The sequence below is a fragment of the Cervus canadensis genome, chromosome 18 (assembly GCF_019320065.1).
Source record: "Cervus canadensis isolate Bull #8, Minnesota chromosome 18, ASM1932006v1, whole genome shotgun sequence".
Classification (NCBI taxonomy): domain Eukaryota; kingdom Metazoa; phylum Chordata; class Mammalia; order Artiodactyla; family Cervidae; genus Cervus; species Cervus canadensis.
The window spans coordinates 19,447,523-19,463,764 of NC_057403.1; the positions used below are offsets into that span (position 1 = coordinate 19,447,523).

A 16,242-nucleotide genomic window follows, 5' to 3' on the forward strand; every position below is an offset into this window, starting at 1 on the left:
TTACTGTTTTTTAAAAATAACTTTATAGAGCTTCAATTCACACACCATACAGTTTACCCATTTAAAATGTCCAACTCTTTGGTTTATAGTATATTCGCCGAGGTGTGTAACCCTCACTGTAACCCATTTAGAGCATTTTCATCACCCCCAAAATGAACCCTATGCCTCTGGGCCATCACCATTATAAATGCCCAGTTGGGTGAGTTTTTGCACATTGGACACACCCATGTAACCAGCTCCCAGATTAAAAAAACAAACAGAACGTGGTGGTGTGGTGGTGGTTTAGTCACTAAATCATGTTTGACTCTGCAGCCCCACAGACTGTAGCCTGCCAGGCTCCTCTGTCCATGGGATTTCCTAGAGAGGGTTGCCAGTTCTTTCTCCAGGGGATCTTCCTGACTCAGGGATCGAACCCGCTTCTCCTGCATTGGCAGGCAGATTCTTTACCGCTGAGTCACCTGGAAAACCTCCTAAAAGATGCCTCAACCCTTTCTAGTCCCTCCATCCACCCCCCGCCCGCAGGGAACCACCGTCCTGATTCTAACTCCACAGTTAGAATGGGTGTATACTTTGTATATGAAACCACAGAGGGGTGTTTTCTTTCAGCATGTTTGTGAGATGCTTCTATGTTATGTGTACCAGTAGTTTGTTCCTTTTTCATCGCTGTGTAGTATTCCATTGTGTGGACGAACCACAGCATATTCATGCATTCTTCCATTGATGGGCATCTGGGTTGTTTCCAGTTAGAGGGTGGTGTGAACATTCTAGAATGTTCTATATCTGCGCCATTATTCACAAGGGTGGAATTAAGAGGAGCCCCTGGCTTCATATGATGCTAGGTAGATATTGTCTGTAGGCTCCCCTCCCTTGACAGAGGTGTGCTCCACATCCCATGTTCTAGAATCCTCCTTCCTGGGTGAGAATTGAAATCCACCCTGCAGATCCCGCTGCTGTTGTGACTCTTCAGCCTTTGCTCTGCGGACTGGAGAAATGTCCTCTTCCACAGAGCCCGTGAGCAAGCTGTCCACGACGTCCATGGAGCTGCCTGAGGTTCTGGCCTCAGTGGACGGTGTCCTGACCAGCTTGATGGGGTTCATCCGGACAGGGTCTGCAAACATTCTGCACACTTGCCTGGAGTTTTTGTTGTCTTCTGTATTGGGGTGGCTCCTGGCATTTGGGGCAGAAGCCACTGGTGTAGACTGACCGGATTATTTTGCCTCCTGGGTTGCTGTGCTGGGCAGGGGTGGGTGGAGAGTCCTGTGGAGCATTTCCCCCCACCCCGCCTCCAACCCCCCCCCCGGCCCCCCGTCCTAGAGAGATGCGCCCACCTCCCCTCTCTCTCCCTCTTCTTTCTCTCTCTGTAGCGCTGGCCCCATCAGCCCCTCTGCTCAATTCCTCCTTCTCTGATCAGCTTTCTGTGCTAAGGTCCAAATCCCCCCCACCCACCCCCCGTGACCTTTCACCCCTCACATCTGCCACTGACAGGTTCCCTCTGGGTCCCTGCTCTCATCCACATGGCCAGTCCCCCATTCCCAGCCCAGCCCCACGGGTCCCTGGTCTGCCTGTGGCTGTATGCTCCCCCCGCCACCACGCCCTCCCCAAAACCTGGTCACACACCACCTCTGTTCAGCGTCAGCCGTGACCCCTGAGAACGTCCCCCTCTGTCGTTCAGTCCCTGTTACACACGGCGGGAACAAAACAACTGGCGCTCACCCCTCCCAGCCGATCAGGCGATGGATAAGATCAATCACAGTCACACTGAGATGGTGATCAGAGCTTTGAAGATAAGCAGAGCAGGGCTGAGGGAGGTGGAAGTGCTGGGTGAGGGGGTGGGGCCCGCAGCTGTCCACAGGCGGAGCATCTCTGATCTGGTGCAAAGGTCCGGAGGCAGGCGTGTGCCTGATGCCTTGGAGGGATGCGGAGCAGGCTGGTGTGGCTGGAGGGGACTGAAGGAGGGAGAGAGGGTGGGAGGCCAGGCCAGAAGCGAGATGGGGGCAGAAGAACTTAGACTTTAGTGAGGCAGGCATCACAGGAGGGCTCTGAGCAGAGGACAGCGTGAGCAGACAGGGTCCCTTTGGGCGCCGTGTGGCGGTGAGATTGTAGGAGAACCAGGGCAGAATCGGGGGGACAGAAGGCATAGGACCTGGTCGAAGTTTGTCATAGCCAAGCAGCATTCCTGTCAACCCAACTTCAGAACCGATTCCGATTTCCTCAGTTTTCCCCTGATGTCCTTCTTCCAGGACTCCACCCAGGACACCCCATTACATAGATGACATTATGTGTCCTTTTGTCTCCTTAGACCTCCCTCTCCTGGGCTGTGACGGTTCCTCAGACTTTCCTTCCTTTTGGTGACCTTGGCATCTGGGGGGAATGCTGGTCAGGAGTTTTGGAGAATGCGCCTCTCTAGGGATTTGTCTGATGTTTTTTTTCCTTGTGATTGAGCTTCCCTGGTGGCTCAGCTGGTGAAGAATCTGCCTGCAATGCAGGAAGACCCAGGTTCGATCCCTGGGTTGGGAAGGTCCCCTACAGAAGGGACCTGCTCTAGTATTCTTGCAGAAGCAACCTACTCCGGTATTCTTGCCTGGAGCCTGACTGCAGTCCACGGGATCACAAAGAGTCAGACACACGTGAGCAACATTCCCTCGATTACACAAGGGCCTAGGGGTTTGGGAAGAAGACTGCAGAGAGGAAGTGCCCTTGCCCTTCCACATCTTATCACATCAAAGGTATGTACAGTCAACTTGACTTATTAGGTTGATGCTGACCTTGATTGCCTGGCCAGGCTACAACAGCTTTTGAGTCTGCATTCTTGGCAGTAAAAATGGTAAGCATGTGCCTTATGCATATCTATTTACATGCGTCCATTCATGTTAGGGCTCACAACCCTCTGATGTGGGTGCTACTTTTAATCTTATTTTACAGGGAAAGAAACTGTAGGGAAAGAAAACAGGGAGGTTGAAGTAACTTGCCTGAGGTCACAGGTCAGTTAAGTGGCAGAGGTGGCATTTGAACCCAGAGGGTCTGGTTCCAAAGTCCAGGCTCTTAAGCGTCACCTGCTTATTATAAAACAGGTAAGGAAGATTTTTTAGAAATCAAACATTTTAAATAATGTTGTATTTATCCGTAGTTATCACTAATGATAAAAACTGAAGTCAGAAAACAAGAAAACCTAAAGTCTGTATTTTGAATAATGTTCTTGATAATTAAAGTTTCAGTCAACTTTTTGTCAGTTCTGCTAAAAACATTACTGATTTTATTATTAACATTGTTTAGAAAAAGCTTGCGGGGCTTCCCTCATGGCTCAGACGTTGAAGAATCTGCCTGCAATGCAGGAGACTTGGGTTCGATCCCTGGGTTGGGAAGATTTCTCTGGAGAAGGGAATGGCAACCTACTCCAGTATTCTTGCCCGGAGAATTCCATGGACAGAAGAGCCTGGCAGGCTACATACAGTTCATGTGGTCGCAAAGAGTCAGATACAGCTGAGCAACTACCATACACAGACAGAAAGAGCTTATAGTAGGAACAGAACCGTCATCTTTATATTTACTTACTACTTACATTAACTTTGTTTTCCTTTTTTGAGTTAATATTCACATGGCATGAAGTTAGCAGTTTGGGGATGAAGAGATAAATTAGGAGTTTGGGATTAACATAAACACACTACTATATATTAAAGATTAACAACAAGGACCTCCTCTACAGCACAGGGAACAATACTCAATATTTTGAAATAACCTATAAGGGGAAAAGCAATCTATATAATCTGAAAAGTAATCTATATAAATATAAAAAACTGAATCACTTTGCTGCCCACCTGAAACTAATAAGGTTGTAAATCAGCTATATGTCAATTAAAAAAAATAACCAATTAAAACTGTACAAGTCAGTGGCTTTTAGTTACACTAATAATGTTAAGCAGCCTTTGTCTAGTTCTGCCTTCCCATCTGTCTAGGATAATTTCCCTTTCCCAAAAGGAAGCCCTATGCCCATTAAGCAGTTTATCGTCATTTCTCATCCCTGCAGCCCCTCAGTTCTGTTCAGTCGCTAGGTCGTGTCCGACTCTTTGCGACCCCATGGACTGCAGCATACCAGGCCTCCCTGTCCATCACCAACTCCCGGAGTTTACTCAAACTCATGTCCATTGCGTCAGCGATACCATGCAACAATCTCATCCTCTGTCGTCCCCTTCTCCTCCCGCCTTCAATCTTTCCCAGCATCAGGGACTTTTTCAGTGAATGGTTTCTTTGCATCAGGTGGCCAAAGTATTGGAGTTTCAGCTTCAGCATCAGTCCTTCCAGTGAATATTCAGGACTGATTTCCTTTAGGATGGACTGGTTGGAATTTATCTCTATGGATTCACCTGGACATTTCATATCAATGGAATCATATGATATGTGACCTTTTGTGTCCATAGATTATTATTTTTAATCTCCTGGTTTCTTTGTGAGTACTTTTTTATGCCTTCTGTCTCTTTCTGTGAGGATAGTTTTGTTAAAGGTTGGCAGTGTGATATTCGCCAGCTTACTGAAGGCTGTGTCGTCCAGCAAAGGGACATCAGAGTCTCTGCTTTGGGGACCTTGTGCTCTCCCGAGGCGTCTTGCTGTCTGGACTGTGCCTCACATCCTACGCCGTGTCAGTCCGTGGATTGATTGCCTGTCCAACTGATTACGTTTTATCTCTGAGATTAGGGAATAAATTGAAATTGACATTCTACCGATGGACTAGAACAGAGCCCAGGATGAGAGCCAGACCACGTATGGACCTCTGGTGTGAGGCCAGAGTAGCCACTGGTCTCATTGATGGGAAAGGAGAGACTTAGTAAGCCAAGCTGGGGACCAGAAGCTACTCACTCATTTGCAAAAAGACGAAATGGGGTGGGTCCATTTGAAGAAAGAAATGGCATCACACTCCAATACTCTTGCCTGGAGAATCCCATAGACAGAGGAGCCTGGCGGGCTACTTACTGTCCACGGGGTCGCAAAGAGTTGGACATGACTGAGTGACTGAGCACCCTAACGCACACCATATACCCCCAGGTGGTTTAAGGATTCAGAGTAGGATCTAAACTGTGAATCTCAGTTTAGACTTTGGGGAAAGGCCAGACTCTGAAACAAGATACACAGAGAGCTGCTGGGTGTGGAAAATTTGGAGGTCTTGCTTGTCTCATCTATTCCTCTCTGTCTAGACACTGAGCAGCTCCGCCTGCTTTTGCCCCAGGTGGGAGGTCAGTCCCTCTCCTAATAAGATAATTAGTAGCTTTGGGACCATCAGAATACCTTAACGAGAAATGGCCTTAACTGGAAGGTGCTAGGTCAACCAAGAGAGCTGATACAAGAGGGCGTGTGAGCCTGGCGGGCTATAGTCCATGGGGTTGCAGAGAGTCAGAGACGTCTGGGCGACTGACACTTTGACCTGTCACCATTCTCTCCTCTCTGGGCTCCCTACCCCCATCCTCCCCTCTTGCAATCCACTCTCCACTCAGCAGCCAGAAGGACCCTGTGAAAGCCCAAGTCTGGTCACCTCCCTGGACTCACGCAGAATAAAACCCCAAGTCCTCCGTGGCTTGTCCTCGTCGCCTGTCTGACCCCACCTCCTTGACCCCGCTTCAGCGCCTTGCGGTTGCTTAAGCGTCCCCAGCACATTCCTGCCACAGGACCTTTGCATCTGCTCTGCCTTCTGCCCAGAACGCCCTTCCCCATTCGCCTAACTCGCTGCTTATCTTCTGCGCATCAGCTCAGATTCCATTCCTCGTGTGGACACCCTGACCACTAAAGATGCACTCCCAGCCACACACCCTCCCCCCGCCGCATCACCTTTCTCCTGCATCCTTGCTTTTCTCCGTTCAGCGCGATGTCTCTGTTTCGTGATCTGACTCCCGCCCTAGGCTGTGCCGGAGAGCAGGGATGTCTGTTGTCCTTGCTGCTGTCTCCCCGGCACCGCTTTGTTAGTGGGGTTCGGGGGCAGCAGAGCGTCCTGAGAAGGGGAAACCATGTGACCTCTCAGGGCACTCATCTTGTTGGCCCTGGAGTGGGGAGCTGAGTTGAGAAGGGACTTGAGCGGAAGCAGGAGGCTGAGGCCGGTTCACAACTCCCCTTCAGCCTTCCAGCTGGTGAGCACAGACAGACCTAGAGGAACCATGCTGCCTATGAGTGAGCTTCCCAGGTGGCGCTAGTGGTAAGGAACCCGCCTGCCAATGCAGGAGACATAAGAGATGCGGGTTTGATCCCTGGGTCAGGAAGATCCCCTGGAAAGAGGGTGTGGCAACCCACTCCAGTATTCTTGCCTAGGAAATCCCATGGACAGAGTAGCCTGCTGGGCTACAGTCCACAGGGTTGGAAAAGAGTCGGACACAACTTAGCAACTAAACAACACAGGAAGGTGCAGACATTTGTTAAGAAACAGGATGAAGTGTGGCATCTTGAAGCCAGGATTGTAAACTCGTGGCTGGCTCAGGATCTGCCCACCCAGCTCCCCGCCCCTTCCTGGCATGGGCCTCTGGCTTGCACTTCTCAGGATTCTCCTGTATTTCTGCCTCAGTCATCATGTGGGAGAAATCAGGCCATGATTAGGAAGGCTCCCTCCAAGTTCAGGGAGAAAAGAGTTTCTGCTGGGGAAAGGAAGGGAGGTCATGCCAGCAGATGGCCGGATTCCCAGCATTTTCACAGGCACTGGAAATGGGGCAGGGCCGTGTCCTGGAATGCAGTCCAAGGCTTCCACAGAATCTGGGTTCAAATCTCAGCGCTTGCTGTTACCACTGGATAGCTTTTAGTTTGTGTGTGTTTGGCTGCAAGTAACAGTGGATCTGATGAGCCGTGGTGGGAACATTCCTCTTGTTGTTTTTTAACCCATTTTTAATTTATTTCTATAACATTCTTTCTATTTATTTATTTAACTGCCACTGGGTCTTAGTTGAGGCACATGGGATCTTGGTCGCGTCATACAGGACCTTTCATCCAGACTCTCTAGCAGTGGCTCTCGAGTTTCTGTAGTTGTGTGCGGGCTTAGTTGCTCTGCAGCATTTGGGATCTTAGTTCCCCGACCAGGGATGGAACCCACGTCCCAGTGCAAGGCAGATTTTTAACCATTGGACCAGCAGGGAAGTCCCTAACCCAGTTTTTAATATTTGCATTTTTGGAATGATTAGGACATTGGCTGAAAAACCAAATATTATTTCTGAAATATTCGCAGCAGAATGTCTCCCTCCCATTTGTCCCCATCTGTTGGTCCCCCATCCAAGTTCATCAGGTTTTACTAGAGGATCAGGCCCATGAGGGACATCTCCGGGTAAAGAGTAAATGTGTTATAATCCTGATAATTATTTCCCTATATGGTTGATTCTTGTTCCCTCTTGCCGTTTTTGCGAATTCATCTACCTGCTGAAATTTCTTTGTAAGCCCCAAGTCAGCACTCATGATGCTTTCCTGATCGTTTGCAGACATGCGCAGAGCAGATGAAAGTCTTGAGTTGTCCCCGTGTGCCTGTTCCTAGCTGAGATCGACCGCGGCGACACTCTGACTTCTTGTTTCAGCTCTTCCATCGCAGACAAGTGGCTTTCTCTTGGTCTATTTAGTGCCACGTTTTTCCCACTCGGGGGCTTTTCGCTGGTGATTCATTTCACTGAAACGCCCCAAGCCTCATGCGCAAGTGTCGGCTTGTGGTCCTAAGCTCCAGAAATCTGTGATGTGTCTCAGATGAGCTTCGTTCAGGTGTGGTACAGTGCCGCTGGTTATGAGTTCACTGCGAATGAATCAGCAGTATATATCAAATCAGGTGTCTTTAAACAGGAACACTCGTAAAAACAAGGTTATGTATTGATCGGTTGATGAAAATGTTGGGACCAGAGGCTCATAAGAACCTGTATTTCTCTCTGGAGCAATAGTTCCTTGTTCTCTAATTCAGTGTTTGTGGCAACTGTGTAGAATGTAACTACCACAAGTAACAAGATTTGATTGTGTAGGCTTTATTATTTTAACACACTAGTTGTGCTTTACTGGGATACAAATTAGATATAATAAAATGTACAAATCTTACATGCACTGCTTGATGAATTTTGGCAAATATTACCTAGGAAACCATCACTCAGATCTAGCTATAGACCATTTGCGTCATCCCAGAAGATTTCCTTGTGGATCTTCCTGGTCAGTACTTAGCCCTCTACCCTTCATCCTACCCACTTGAGGCGACTACACCCCGATCTTTTTCCTGTCAGTTTCACTAGAACTAGACTTAAGGAGGGTCACACAGTGGGCCATCTTTTGTGCTTGGCTTCTTTTGCTTAGCATGGTGGATTTGAGATTCATCTATGACTTTGCCTGTATCAGTGGTTTATTCTCCTTCGTTATTAAGCTACATTCCGTTGCGTGGTTATAACACAGTTTGTTTATCCAGCAACCAGTCAACAGGCATCTGTGCTGTTTCCAATTTGGGGCTTTTGTTAATAAGGCTGCTAGGAAAATTTTTGTACAGATGTTTTTGTAGACATACTTTTTACATCCACTTAGTCAATGCCTCGGACTGGAGTTGCTGGGTTATAGACTAAGTGTTTGTTTAACCTTAGTTAATCAAGGCTTTTAATTCTTTTCTGGAGCAAGACATCTAGTGGAAGGCCTTTCCAGGGATATTTCGCAGCTCAGTACTGCCTGGTCACTGGGTCTGTCTCTGATTTGCTTGACCTTTCCCCCTCAGGAGTGCAAAATGGCTGCGCTAGCACTGGCCATTATCACCATGTTTCACATCATCCTTTCAAGCAGGAAGGAGTAGGGGCAAGTAATCTTCCCAATATAAGGCTTTTTTAAAAAATCCAAATGTAAAACTCTTTCCCATGTCCATACTTAGCTGCAAACGAGGCTGTGAAAGGAAGTTTCTGGCAAAGGGACAAAAGACCTGCGATCATGGTGAGTCATTCTCTTGGGAAGGTTCATTGCTGAATGGAACGAAGTTCAAGTTCTGTTTAACAAGATGTCAGACAGACTGGCTGTTGGATCCTCCTGAGCCTCGGAGAGGACCCTGTGAGGTCACTTTGTCGGGGGCTTGGACACTGGCCCGAAACCGGTGGCTTGTGTTCTATAGGAGAGCAAGAGCCCCAGAAGGACTAAAGACACCCAAGCTTCTAGAGCAGTGGTTCTCCTGGGACCAGCAGAATCAACATCACGTGGGAGCTTGTTAGAAGTGCAAATTTTCAGTTCCCCGCCCCTAACCTTCAGGTTCTGAAGTCTATTTTTTAAAAAATAATTTTATTTATTTATTTATTTGGCCACGCTGGGTCTTCACCGCTGCGTGGGTTTTCCTCTGGTTGCGGAGAGCAGGGGCTGCTCTCTGGTTGTGATGCACAGGCTTCTCACTGTGGTGGCTTTTCTTGTTGCAGAGCTCAGGCTTAATTGCTCCGAGGCACGTGGGGCCTTCCCTGCTGAGGGATCGAACCTGTGTCTCCTGCATTGTCAGGTGGATTCTTTACCACTGAGCCACCAGGGAAGCCCCTCTGAAATGCATTCTTTATTTTAAAAACCTTCCAGGTGGTTCTGGTTCCTGCCCATATTTAGGAACAAGTGGTCTAAGGCATATGTGGATGCTGTAGGGGCTTTTGTTTCCCCTTCACTTCTTTTAGCTCTATTTTGTGCTGAACTTGAAGCCTTCTGTTGTTGCCTGATGCCCTGGGTGACCCTGTCTCTGGTCAAGGTAATCACTGCTTCTGTTTCCTTCACAACCCCCCTGCCCCATTGCCTGTTCCATTCCTTCTCAGAGTTTCCTCTTGTTTTTTATACACTAGTATTAAGAGGAAAAAAAAGCAAAAACCTTTTCAGATGCTTGATTTTCTTGGCAGGCCTGCAGCTATATGGCTGCATTTAGAACAGCGGTGAATAGCAAAAGGAAAAAGAAAGAATGTACAAAACATTTCTAGTGTGTAACTACCTGTGCAAACGAGGCTTTTAGGAGCTAGACACCAGTCGCTTTATGAGCAATCCAAGTTTTATAGGGCACGCTTTTATGTTGTTAAACTCATTCAGTGATTTGAGAACTCTAAAGGTCACTGAAAATAAAGCTGGTGTCGACTTTAATTGCTCTCCAAATAGCTTTCTTTCTCTCCCCCCAAAAGGGTGGGAGTAGGTGAGGAATCAACATTTCCCCTCCCTGTTTTTCTTTTCTGGCTTTGAAATTGACACAGCATGCCAGTGGCTACATATCTGGGGTCCAGTTTACTCTTACTGGGTCTTTGCTCGGAGTTGCAAAAGGTCTCCTCTGGGAGGGCACAGTCCCTAAGAGTCTCCCTTGAGTGAATTAGGAAAAGTGAGTCCTTTCTCCAAGTGTGGATGTAGCTCTTTTCTGAGTCTCACCGCTGGGAGCGGAGCCTCAGCTGGATTTCAGGCCCCACTCGTACCCATGTTGGATTCCTTTGTGCAGTGAACAACCTGTGCCAACTGTACACGGTGGTTGGTGTGTATATATATATCCTATACCTAGTACAGACGACAAGCATCTATCTTATAACAAGTTCAGTTCAGTCGCTCAGTCGTGTCCGACTCTTTGCGACCCCATGAATCGCAGCACACCAGGCCTCCCTGTCCATCACCAACTCCCGAAGTTTACTCAGACTCATGCCCATCGAGTTGGTGATGCCATCCAGCCATCTCATCTTCTGTCGTCCCCTTCTCCTCCTGCCCCCAATCCCTCCCAGCCTCAGGGTCTTTTCCAATGAGTCAACTCTTTGCATGAGGTGGCCAAAGTATTGGAGTTTCAGCTTCAACATCAGTCCTTCCAGTGAACACCCAGGACTGATCTCCTTTAGGATGGACTGGTTGAATCTCCTTGCAGTCCAAGGGACTCTCAAGAGTCTTCTCCAACACCATAGTTCAAAAGCATCAATTTTTCGGCGCTCAGCTCTCCTCACAGTCCAACAAGTTAGAATAACAGAAATTTATTCTCACAGTTCTGGAGGGCAGATGTTCAAAATCAAGGTATTGGCAGGGCTATCAGGGCAGAGTCGTGCTCTCTCTTAAGGCCCTGGGGAAGAATCCTTCTTTGTCTTTTCCTGTTTCTGGTGGCTCCGGGTGGTCTGGGGCTTGAGGCTGCATCACTAATCTCTACACCCACCTTCATGTGACATTCTCTTTTTGTATCTTCTGTCTGCTAAAAGGTCACTGGTCAGGAATTCCCTGAAGGGTCAGTGATTAGGACTCTATGCTTCTACGGCAGGGGATACAGGTTCGGTCCCAGGTTAGGGAATAAGATCCTGAATGCTGTGTGACGTAGCCAAAAAAAAAAAAAAAGTCTTTGGTTGTTGGATTCAGGGCTCATAGATAATTTAGGATGATCTCATCTTGAGATCCTTCACTTAGTTACAGAAGCAAAGAGCCTTTTCTTCCCAAATCAAGAAGGCCACCTTCAGAGATTTGAGGTCGTGGACATATCTTTTTAGGGGGACCACCATTCAGTACACTACAGATGCCTTAGAAATGCATCCTGAGGGAATTCTCTGGTGGTTCAGTGGTTAGGACTCTTGCAGTCTTGCTGCTGAGGGCCTGGGTTCCATCCCAGGTCGGGGAACTAAACCATCTTACAAGCTGTGTGGCATGGTCAAAAAAAAAAAAAACAATGTATCCTAAGAGCATGACTTCTCGGCATTATGGTATGTTGAGTCCACCGTGGAAAGCCCGTCGGGGAATCACCCCATCTGTGTGTGTGACTCAGGTTTGGGGAAAGTGCTATGACTTCTGTGTGGCATTTCAGGAAAGTATCGGGGAAGAGCACCTGAGTGAGTGCCTGGAGGAGGGTGAGGGGCCTATGAAGACATTGCAGGAAGTACACCCATGGCAGGCTGGATAGGGGATAGCCAGCCAGGCAGCCACCTCTGTGTAGTTCCCATGATCTCGGGAGCCCGTCAGCCAGGATTCAAATCTCAGCTCTGCTCTCCTGCTACCTGGGCGAACCTTGGGCAAGTTACCTAATCCTTTTCGCAGCCTCAGTTTCCTCAGCTGTGAAATGGGTACGAGAATACGGGCACCTGCCATGTAGGATTGTTGTTGAGACTGAAATGAGGTAGGATGGAGCACTGAGGACAGCACCTGGCCCTTGGTGAGCCCTGGGCAAACCTTTGGTCATGGTGACAAAGAGCCGACAAAGCAGGAAGTGGTGGTGACCAAGGGCGGAGGGCACAGCCCTGCACCACCTCAAACGCGCGGACTTCCATACTCCAGCTAGCTGAGCACGTTTCCTTAGCCGGGGGTTGGTTTTGTGGCTGGGCAGGTTGGGCTGGTGGCCGATGAGATGGGGGCTGGCGTGCGTGAGCAGAGGCCAGTGAGACCCTAGCTAGTAGTAGGAGGTGGGCATTATATGGTCATCTCTGTGAAGTTTCATTGGCATCTTTACCTGTGGCCTTACCTCTGTGAAGGTATATCTCTGTTTGCCCACAGCTGTATCTCAGCACCCAGCCCGGACCAGGAATACAGGAGGGACTGAGTGACCCTTGCCCATCAGTGGGTGAATGGCTGGATGCAGCAGTGGTGATATTTAAAATTCATGACAAGCAGCATGGATACCAGTTAGGCAGTGTCCAGCACGGTCCAAGGGAGGGACCTGCAGGCTCCCGGCTGTGCTGGGTCATGGGGGTATCGAGGGCAGGCGAGGTTCTGGGGGTTGGGGCAGCATTTAGTTACCAACCAGTAAGGAAGTGCTTGAATATTTTAAAAACAGAGTAGCCAGTTGTTACCCTGCATGTTAAAGCAGGCTGGTTGGATGGACAGATGAAAAGAGAGACAATGACACTTAGATCTGGGCAGGAATAGTGGTCTTGGAAAGGAGGATAAAGAGTGGAGAGATTTGGGAGGCGGAATGGATAAGACTTGGGTGAGTCAGGTGTGAGGTCATCGCTGGTCCTTTGTCTCTAGAGAGGGCTGTATCAGTTAGCTGCTGCCATATAACAAACAACCCCCGGCATTTAGAGGTTGTTAGTGCTGTTTAACAAATGATCCCAAAGCTTAAGGGAAAAATTGTATTGTGCACATGAGTTTTGTGGGCCAGGAATTTGACATAGTGAGTCTCTGCTCCAAGACGTCTGAGTTCTTAGCTGAGAAAACTTAAAGGCTAGGGGCTGAAGGCTCATTCACACACATGCTTAGCATCTGGGCTGGGATGACTGGGAAATACGACTATCAACCAGAGCACCTACCTGTGGTCTGTCCGTGCACCTAGCTTAGGCCTCCCCATAGCATGGTGGCCTCAAAGTGGCCAGAATTCTATGAAGGTGGCTTAGGGCTTCTAGGGTAAATGTCCTGGTGGACACGGCAGAAACTGAATTGGCTTTAAGAAGTCACATAGTGGTGCTTCTGTTTCACTGTCCCGGTTGAAGTAGTCACAAACTTTGCTTAATTCAAGGGGACTAGCAAGGTTGCACTGTGGAAGATCATGGGGGATTGGAGACATTACTGCAGGCATCTTTGAAAAACACAATATGCCACAGTAGGTCAAAACAAAATCGTGATCCTAGTGGTTGGAAGTTGGCCTGGGCACCTCTAGTTACTTCTCTCTGACTTCAGTGTGGTCAGCTAGGTGGTTCTGCTTCGAGGGCTTGGCTGCCTGTGAACTGGAATGATGGCGGTAATGGCATTTGTCTCTTGTCCTCCAGAAGGCTAACCTGGACTTCTGTACATGTCAGCTGGGCAAAGAATAGGCTCAGAAACACACACCGTCACTTCCCCTACATCCTGTTGGCCAAGGCAAGTCAAAAGGCCAACCCAAGTTCAAGGGTTGGTTAATAGAGTTCATCTCTTGATAGGAGGCCCTGACAAGATCAGGAGGAGAAAAGTTTCTGGCTGCTTTTGCAGTCAACCGCAGTAGTCTATTCCATCAGCCCTCTCTCATTTTGCTGGGCCTGTCTTCTCAGTGGATTCAGAGTACAGTCCTTGACTCATGGAAGGCTGCAAGAGTCCTTGTGATGGGTTGCAAAGATATCTAGAAGTTCTAACTCATTTGTGTTAGGTTCTGTTTAACTGCAAACAATGGAAACTTAATAGTGGATTAAACTGTAAGGATTAAGAAGTCTAGAGGCAGGCAAGCCATGAGGAGTTTTTAAAAACCTAGTCTTTTTCTCTCCTCTCATCAGTTTTTCTCTACAGGTAGGCTTATCAGCCTCAGGTTTATTGCCTCTGTCAGCAAAATGGCTGCCACAGCTCCAGTCTTCTCAGCTATATTCAGAATGAGAAATGACTTTCTCCCTAGAGAAGCTCTATCTTTATATTCTGGAAGAAAAACTTTCTCAAATTCTCTCTGTCTTCCCTGAAATACTCATTGAGCAGAACCCAATTCTATACGCTTTGCTTTTTACTTATTTGCAAAACTGTGGCTACTCTGGCTGCAAGGAAGCCTTGGAAAGTGAATGTCTGATAAAAGGATAGTAGCTGTTTTGGCCACAACCTAGACTAGGAAATATGTACACATACATACACACATAATTGAAACCAGTGTCCATTGAAACCCTGTGTGATGCCTTTTAATATTTTCTATTCGATCCCTTGCCATTTGATCCTATACTCTGACTTAAAAGAAATCCCTGGTCACAACCTGCTAATTTGATTTCACAACCCTCAAAGGCGTGGCCCATAGTTTGAAAAAGACTGACTCAGAACAGCCTTTGTTTACATCTTGGAGTTGGCAAGTGTTACCCCAAGACTGGGCTTCTATGAGCAAGACAAGGAGGGCTGGGGAAATGGTGTTTGGAAAAGCAACAGCTAGACTTTGCCATATCCTCATCTCTGCCTGTCACTTCCCATCAGCAAATGATAGGGTTCCATTGACTCTTTTTTATGACTTGCAAATAACCTGAGGGTTAGTAGCATTCCTATCAGGAAATTAAAATAAGCCTGTTTATGGAGCTTCACGGGGACTTTGAATTCTGTGTCCTGCTCAGCTCCTGGCTTCAGCACAACTCCTGATGACAACGCAAAACTCCGAAGGCATTCCAAATGCTGGAGGAATTCACACAATTTTCTGGAAGGACACTTTGTCATTGTTGCGTCATGGCTGTTCTCTTGAGCTGGTTGTGGTTTTGCAGGCCTGGCTTCTCATGCTTTTTATAGCCTGGTGCTGGAGAATGAGGTTCTTCGGAATCACAGGGCCTGGCTTCAGAGTCTGGTCCCACGGTGTGATTTGGGGCAAGTGTCCTGATCCCTGTGAGCCTCAGTTTCCTGCACTATGAAATGGGAAACATTCCTCCCATCTCCCTGGAGACTGGGAGGAGTCAATATGGAGTTAACACAAGGCTTGATACTGAGGAAGCACTGGGGTAGGGGGGTGCTCTTCCAAGATGTATCAGTCAGCTTCGACTGAGTGATGTGGAGTAACAAGTGAGCCCCAGATCTCAGTGGCTGACAGCTGCAAAATGCTCCTCTCTCGCTCATGTGTCCAAGCTTCGAGGGTTGGCTGTGACCCTATCCGTGTGTCCGCATCATACTGGAACTTGAGCAGAACCATGCAGTGGCTTTCTAAACTAATCTGCAGGGGCGGAAGACGTCCTCTCATGTGGATATTTTGGGGTCGCAGCTTTGCATGCTAATTGTGTGTCCCCTGCCCCAGTCTCCCAGTCTTTTTTTTTTTTTAAAGCTTTTGAGTATGTGTGTGACATTGGGCATCTAGTGTCATCCCTGGTTAAGAACCACTGAGCATCATCTTCCCCAAGTCAAGGGCTGGAGGATCTCATTGCTCATTTCCGGATCCTCACACAGAATGGACAATGAGTAAATGCCCTTTTCACCAGGCTGCTCTTTAAACGAATGAATGAATTTGTTTTAACCCTCCCTGAAAATTCATTCATTCATCCCACAAATATTTAGTGAGCTCCTTCCATGTGCCGTGTGCTGTGTGGACTCTGAGCGTCCCACAAGGAACAAAACAGACAAAAATCCCTGTAGGTGGAGGGTTGACATTTTCGTAGGGGAGACAGACAGTAAACAGTCAGGAACTTGTATGATTTTTGATGCTCAAGTATTTTCAAAGTAAAAAATTTTCATTGCGGACAATTGCAAATGTGCACAAAGCAGAGAGAATAGTAAAACTTGAACTGCATCAACCAGTGCTTCACCGGTCTTCAGTTTTCCACCACTCTGACAGGCCAGCCCTGTCCAAGGGGGCTTCCTGCCACCACGGGAATGTTCTAGATCTGTGCTGTTCCTCGTGGAAGCCACCAGCCATGTGTGGCAGTCAAGCCCACGAAGTGTGGCGGGGGTGACTGTGAACTTGGTACTTGAATTTCC

At 48.0% G+C, this 16,242-nt stretch overlaps 1 protein-coding gene across 7 annotated transcripts in view; it reads left to right on the forward strand.

The window, feature by feature from the left end:
- The window catches only part of BICRA (BRD4 interacting chromatin remodeling complex associated protein), a 74,497-nt gene that overhangs the window by 31,260 nt on the left and 26,995 nt on the right, over nt 1-16,242 (forward strand). For 2 of the 7 annotated variants that reach the window (XM_043435352.1, XM_043435350.1), the window contains exon 2: nt 2,557-2,726. The exons of 3 other annotated variants lie outside the window; for them this stretch is intronic. The gene's annotated coding sequence lies outside the window, so the exon portion shown is untranslated. Of the gene's footprint in view, nt 1-2,556; nt 2,727-2,748; nt 3,072-16,242 lie in introns of those variants that run through there. 2 more of the 7 variants (XM_043435351.1, XM_043435353.1) reach the window with 2 other exon arrangements.